The sequence below is a fragment of the Balaenoptera musculus genome, chromosome 17 (genome assembly GCF_009873245.2).
Source record: "Balaenoptera musculus isolate JJ_BM4_2016_0621 chromosome 17, mBalMus1.pri.v3, whole genome shotgun sequence".
In the NCBI taxonomy this organism is placed as follows: Eukaryota; Metazoa; Chordata; class Mammalia; order Artiodactyla; family Balaenopteridae; genus Balaenoptera; species Balaenoptera musculus.
In genome coordinates, this window is record NC_045801.1 from 76,438,588 (window position 1) to 76,444,587 (window position 6,000).

The following is a 6,000-nucleotide window of genomic DNA, read 5'->3' on the forward strand; positions in this document are numbered from 1 at the left end:
CGGGCTCAGTAGTTGTGGCGCGCGGGCTTAGTTGCTCCGCGGCATGTGGGATCTTCCCGGGCCAGGGCTCGAACCCGTGTCCCCTGCATTGGCAGGCGGATTCTTAACCACTGCGCCACCAGGGAAGCCTGATGATGTGGTTTAATTTTGTAAGTTACAAGTCCATATATTCATTTGAACCAGCTGGCATCTCAAATGTTTCAGTGGTTTATTTTTGAATACAAATATAACGGAACTAAAAGGCTTTGGAAGTCATTGAATCACAACCCCACCGGATCACTTTTCTGCTAAGAGAATGCCATGGGTGGGGATGGGACACAGATGTCACAAGTTCTCTACAAAAGGGTCCAATACCGATGATTGTAAGATAAAGTGCATCTTTTTGGGCAACATCTTACCCAGATGTAGTCTTTGCAGGCTGCCTCTTACCACTCCAAATCAAGACTTCTCTCCCAGTGATACACCACAGAAACCAGTCCTGAGTGGAAATGCCCACTTAGAACACTAATGCTGGGATAACTTGACAGTCAAAAAAGTTCCTCAAATCCCCATTTTAGAATCCAGGACAGAGAGGACCAGTGAGCTACAGATGCCTTCGGGGCCAGCCTGTTCTTCGGCCTTGCAGAGGGCCAGGCTCGGAGCAGACTTTCCTTCCTTCTTCCAAGCAATCTCGACCATGTGACAGGCACCAGGGCTAGCATTTTGGACAAGACTGACAAAGCTGTTTTCACAGGGATTTCACCGTAGTGGTGAATGCAGACTATACACATATGGGCAAATCATAATATAACTCCAGTTACTGCTGGGAAGGAAATACTGGCGGAATAAATGGCCCAAGTAATGGAGCCCAAATCACAGCTGTGATAAATGGTGGAAGAGACCCAAACTCAGGTTTCCTGGCTTCTTTACATCAGCTGCCCTCTGTCCTTCACTCAGGAAGAGGGTTTTCCCATTCTGCATCCAAAGAGGCCCAGCCGATATATGTATACATAGAGCTGATTCACTTTGCTGTACAGCAGAAACTAACACACCATTGTAAAGCGATTATACTCCAATAAAGATGTAAAAAAACAAAACAAAAAACAAAGAGGCCTAGTCACCAAAAGCCCCTTGTGATCAAATTAAATTTCTTCAAGCCTCAAAACGGCTTGACTTCCTTACTTCCAAATGAGAACCAAGAGCTACCTGAATCCTACCATTTTCCAGCAGAGCTTACCTTATCAGGACGTACTTATGAGTACTCAGTAAGCTCCCGTGTTCTCTCAGCGCATATTCCCCTCCGCACAGCTTTAGATGGTGCTGCCCAGAGAGAACGCCCCTGCCCTCCTGAACCCTACAGCCGCTGGGGGTAGCCAAGAAATCAAAAGCAAGTCAAACCTCCTCATTGGCTAGTTCTTAGGGTGAGTCAGACTCCGGGGCGCTGCTTTGGGACAGCACGTCTCAGGTGTATTTATTCTGCAGATTTATTAGTAAGGTCAGGTGGCTAAATCTGACAAGCAGGTTTAGGTGTAAAACCCATCAAATTGCAAAGAACCAGGGAGCCTCGTTGTTATGGACAAAATTATTCGCAATAATAACAGCACCGTGTATGGAATCCCTAGTATGTGCTTGGGGCTTTACGTGCAATAAATAGTTCAGAAGGTAGGTATGTTCTCCTAAAGATAAGGAAACCCAAACCGAGAATTTCAATAATAGGCCCAAGTTCACACTCAGCTAGGAAACTGCGAAACCCGGGTTGAACTCGAGTTTCTGAGATGGCAAAGAAGTTGGGGTAATTCAGACACTCAGACACACACACACACACACACACACAAAACCACGCCGGAGATAACGCAGGAAAGTGAGAACTGACGTTCACACCCTTCCCCCAAGGCGAAGGAAAGGCAACCCCTGAATTCTTAAAATAACTCTCGCTTCCTCTCGGCCGCCGGGGGCTCGGGACCGCCGCCCCGCAGGCCGGGAGGCGCCGGGCTCCGCGGGAGGGTGCGCACCGCCCCCGCCGCCGCCGCCGCGCCCGGACGTCACGCTCCCGCCGGGCCACCGGGGAGGGCGGCCGCCCGCCGGCCTCGGAGGGCGCCCGGGCCGGGCCGCATCGCTCACCTCGGGGACCCGGGGCCCGGAGGGGACGGCGGACCGTGCCAGCGAGGACTCCCCGCGGGACCTCCGCCGCGCGCGCGCGCCGCGTGGACAGGGGCTTCCCCGCCGCGCAGGGAGCGGCCCGCGCGGGGACAGCATCCGGCCCTCGGGGCGGCGCCGGAGGGCCCCGCCGTGCGCCCGCCCCCGCCCGCAGCCCGCGCCCCGCCCCGCCCCTGCGCCCCGGGCCGAGAGACACCTGCGGAGACGCCCGCCCCGGCCCCCCGCCCCCCGGCTCCCGTCCGCGGCTCACCAGCTCCGGGTGCGAGTCGCGGGGCGGCGGCGGCGGCGCTCCACGGTGGCCGGGGGTCCGAGCGGGGGCCGCGACGGGGCGGTCCGGCGGGGCGGGGCGGGGGGCGCGCGGCTCGGGGTGCGGGCTGAGGCCCGGGGTGGCGCGGCCGCCCCGCCTGCCGCGGGCTGGAGGCTGCGGCGCGTCCGGCCCCGAGGCGCCACGGCCGGGAGCGAGCGGCGGCGGCCCGGAGCGAGCGGCGGAGGAACTGGCCGTCGCCGAGCTCGGCCGGGAGGTCCCAGCTACTTCCTGGTGCTCGGATTTGCATACCGCGCCTGGAGGGCGGGGAAGTGACCGTTTGGCCCCTGCCCAAGGTTTGGGGCTTTGGCGTGGCCGTCGCGCCGAGCTTTGAAGGCAGAGAAACCTGCGTCCCAGCCCGCAGCTCCGGAGCGTGGAGCCGCCCCGGGCCCGACCTCCTCCGGCGGAGGCGGACAGAAGGATCTTCCAGGAGACCCTCTGGCGCCTGGCGTCCTGGCACAGCGACGGAACCCCTCGCGTCTCCTTTCCTTCCCTTCCAACCTACTCGCTCGAGTGTTAGGAAGCGGGGTGCCCCTGGCAGCAGAGGGGCGCGCTCTGCTCCCCCAACGTTTGGAGTTCTCTAGAGAGAGGATGCTCAGGGTCTCCTTGAGTTCTTAACCAGCAGAGTCGCTCCTTGAGGGTGTCACGGGGGTATTCAGGGCGTTGGTAGGGGTGGGGCGTGGTCGTGGACTTAAATGGCCTGGGGGTTCCTCAGTTCCTCAAAACTTCAATCTCCTCCGGGAAAAATGGAGACAGGGTACTGGGAGCATGTAAAGGGCTCGCCCTGTGCCTGGCACACCTTCACCCCCGCGTGTAGCGCGGTGCTTGGCGCACAGCAGGTGCCTGACCGTCGTTTGTTGAAAGAATGACTGCATCTTCAAGCTCACGGTCCAACTCAGTAAATGCCACGTACAAACCCAAGGTAGATTATCAGTCTTGTTCTAAGCAAGATTCCGCTCGCTGGGATCTCAGCATTGCACTGCAGTGTAGCATTTACGAGGAAATAAACAGCTCCCTGTAGGAGATTGGACTTTGTGTTAACAATAGCAGACACCTACATAGGGCCTATTGGGTGCCAGCCACAGCCCCAAGCTCGTGAGACCGATGACCTTTTATTAACAATGTTCTTGAGAGGCCGACCCACCTGAGGCTACAGCCATAGTCCAGCGGTCCAGTCTGCCGTCTTATAACATGACCCAGGGAGCAGTCATTTATTACTGGTAACAGAGGAAAAGGTCTGCAGCCTACTGCCTTAACCAACAACAACAAAGTAGGATGGTTTCTACCTGTGATGATCCCTGGTATGTAGTTGGTTAGTTTCCTGTTGAAGACGAGGGATTGGGTTACCTGTTGCAAAGTGTTGATCATGTCATGAATCCTATGGAATAATTCACTACCTGAGGGCCCGTTTCCTGGACTTTTCTTCAGAATGACCTCTTAAATATCTTGGCCTTAATTTAAAATATCTACTATTACCAGTGAGTCCTTGAGGTCCTGGCTAAAGGCACTGGCAAGTAGGCATGGGACACAGAATGTTTGGTGTTGGCTAATCCTTCTGGAAGGTCCTGCTAGTGTTTATGGTGAAAGGGCTCTTGGAGCAATAAACAGAACAGCAGCAGGCAGAGCTGGGCTTGCACCAAGCTCCACCACTTCTTTTTTTGTGTGATAAAAGTAAGGATCTCCAAAAGAGGTCCCCAGAAGTATTATTTATATATGTACTTTTAATTTTATTTTTTATTGAATGAAATTTCCTTTAAATTCTGCAGTGCTTTACAATTTTCAAAAGTTTCACACACGTGATTTTTTCTAATCCCTTAATAATCCCTTTTGCTTTTTAAATCCCTTACCCCTAAAGTAGCCCTCCCCAAGCTCCACCCCTTCTATTTATTTATCCATTCATTCATTCATTTGGCTGCACCAGGTCTTAGTTGTGGCACGCAGGATCTTTTAGTTGCAGCATGCAGGATCTTAGTTGAGGCACTCGGGATCTAGTTCCCTGACCAGGAATCGAACCTGGGCCCCCTGCATTGGGAGCATGGAGTCTTAACCACTGGACCACCAGGGAAGTCCCAGCATTGCTTTTTGTACTTCTCTCTCTCCTGCTGTCAGACAGATTCTCTGTTGAGAAGTGAGCACAGAATGGAGTGATCAGAGGCAGCTGCAAATCAGCAGAGACCCCTTAACGGGCAAGTGGGCTTCTGAAGGAGACGAGGGCTGTGACTGGGGCGGGGGGGAGACACAGGAGAAGTAGTGGAAATGGCGTCAGCTAGGTATAGTCGATCCTCATTTTTTTCAGATCCCATGTTTGCAAACTCACCTACTCATTAACATTTACTTGTAACCCCAAAGTCAGTATACAGGCAGCGCTTTCACAATCGTTGGTGGACATGAGCACAGCGGTGAGCGTTTTGAGTCGCCCGACTCACCTATTCCCAGCTGAGGTCAGCAAGGTGTTTCTCTGCCCTCTCCTTTTAGCTCTTGTTATACAAACATGAGTCCTTATGTGATCTGCTTAGAGCAACTTCTTTGCATTTTTGTGCCTTTTGTTGGTGAGTTCACTATTTAAAATAACCCTGAGCATAGTGCTAAAGTGCTGTCTGGTGCCCAGAGCACAAGAAGGCTGTAATGTGCTTTCATGGAGGAAACAAGGTAGCAGATGAGCTGCCTTCAGACGTGACTTGTGCTGTTGGCTATGAGTTCAGTGTCACTGAGTCAACGATATACGTTACATAAGGTGTCTTTAAACAGACACGCATAAAACAAGGTTATCCATCAATCAACTGATGAAAATGTGGCAGCCAGAGGCTCCCAGCCACCTAACCCTGTATTCCTCCTAGGAACAGTGGCTCAGTATTCGCTAACTCATTATTTGTGGCGACTGTCTAGACCAAGACTCCCGCGAATAATGAGAACTTACTGTGTGTAGGAATAGCCCATCGTTCCGTGGGAGGAAAAGAAAGGCCTGACCTCAAGGAGATTCTCCTCCATCACGACCTTCAACTTCCCACTCCCGATCACGGCACTTACAGCTGGGACTGGTCATCTCTGCACACACTTTCAGGTCAGCCCACCCACCTCGCCATCTGACCTGCAGCCCACCCGCTGCCATGTTGTGGACTGTCCCCAGTGCCCCTCTGGAGCTGCCCTCCAGGGGTTCAGGCTCCTCAGCACGACTCAGGGACTCTGACGGCTCATCTGCGGAAGCCCCCAGGTTGGTTTTGCGGGGAGGGGCAGAGCGGAGGCTAAGACTCTCCATCTGACCCTTGCAAACGTGGACACAGACCTGAGCGTATGGTGCAGAACAGTGGTGCACAAGCCGGCGGCACCTGAGAATCACCAGCCCAGGCCCTTCCCAGGTCTTTATTTATTTTTTAAAATTGATTGATTGATTGATTGATTTTTGGCTGCCGTGCCCCGCATGTGGGATCTTAGTTCCCCAACCAGGGATTGAACCTGTGCCCCCTGCAGCGGAAGCTCGGAGCCCTAACCACTGGACCGCCAGGGAATTCCCTTCCCAGGTCTTTAAACTAAAGTCTTGGGGGTGGGATTCGGGGTCCCAA

General features: G+C 54.0%; 1 protein-coding gene and 1 non-coding gene across 3 annotated transcripts in view; both read right to left on the minus strand.

Moving 5' to 3' along the window:
- The window catches only part of LYN (LYN proto-oncogene, Src family tyrosine kinase), a 110,651-nt gene extending 108,207 nt beyond the window's left edge, over positions 1 to 2,444 (minus strand). The window contains exon 1 of one of the 2 annotated variants that reach the window (XM_036829999.1): positions 2,387 to 2,444. The gene's annotated coding sequence lies outside the window, so the exon portion shown is untranslated. The remainder of the gene's footprint in view (positions 1 to 2,386) is intronic. The other variant, XM_036830002.1, reaches the window with a different exon arrangement.
- Positions 2,445 to 4,432: 1,988 nt separating this feature from the next.
- On the minus strand, positions 4,433 to 4,505 carry TRNAW-CCA. The gene has a single exon. It is a non-coding gene; the product is annotated as a tRNA-Trp (tRNA).
- Between the last annotated feature and the right edge of the window lie 1,495 nt (positions 4,506 to 6,000).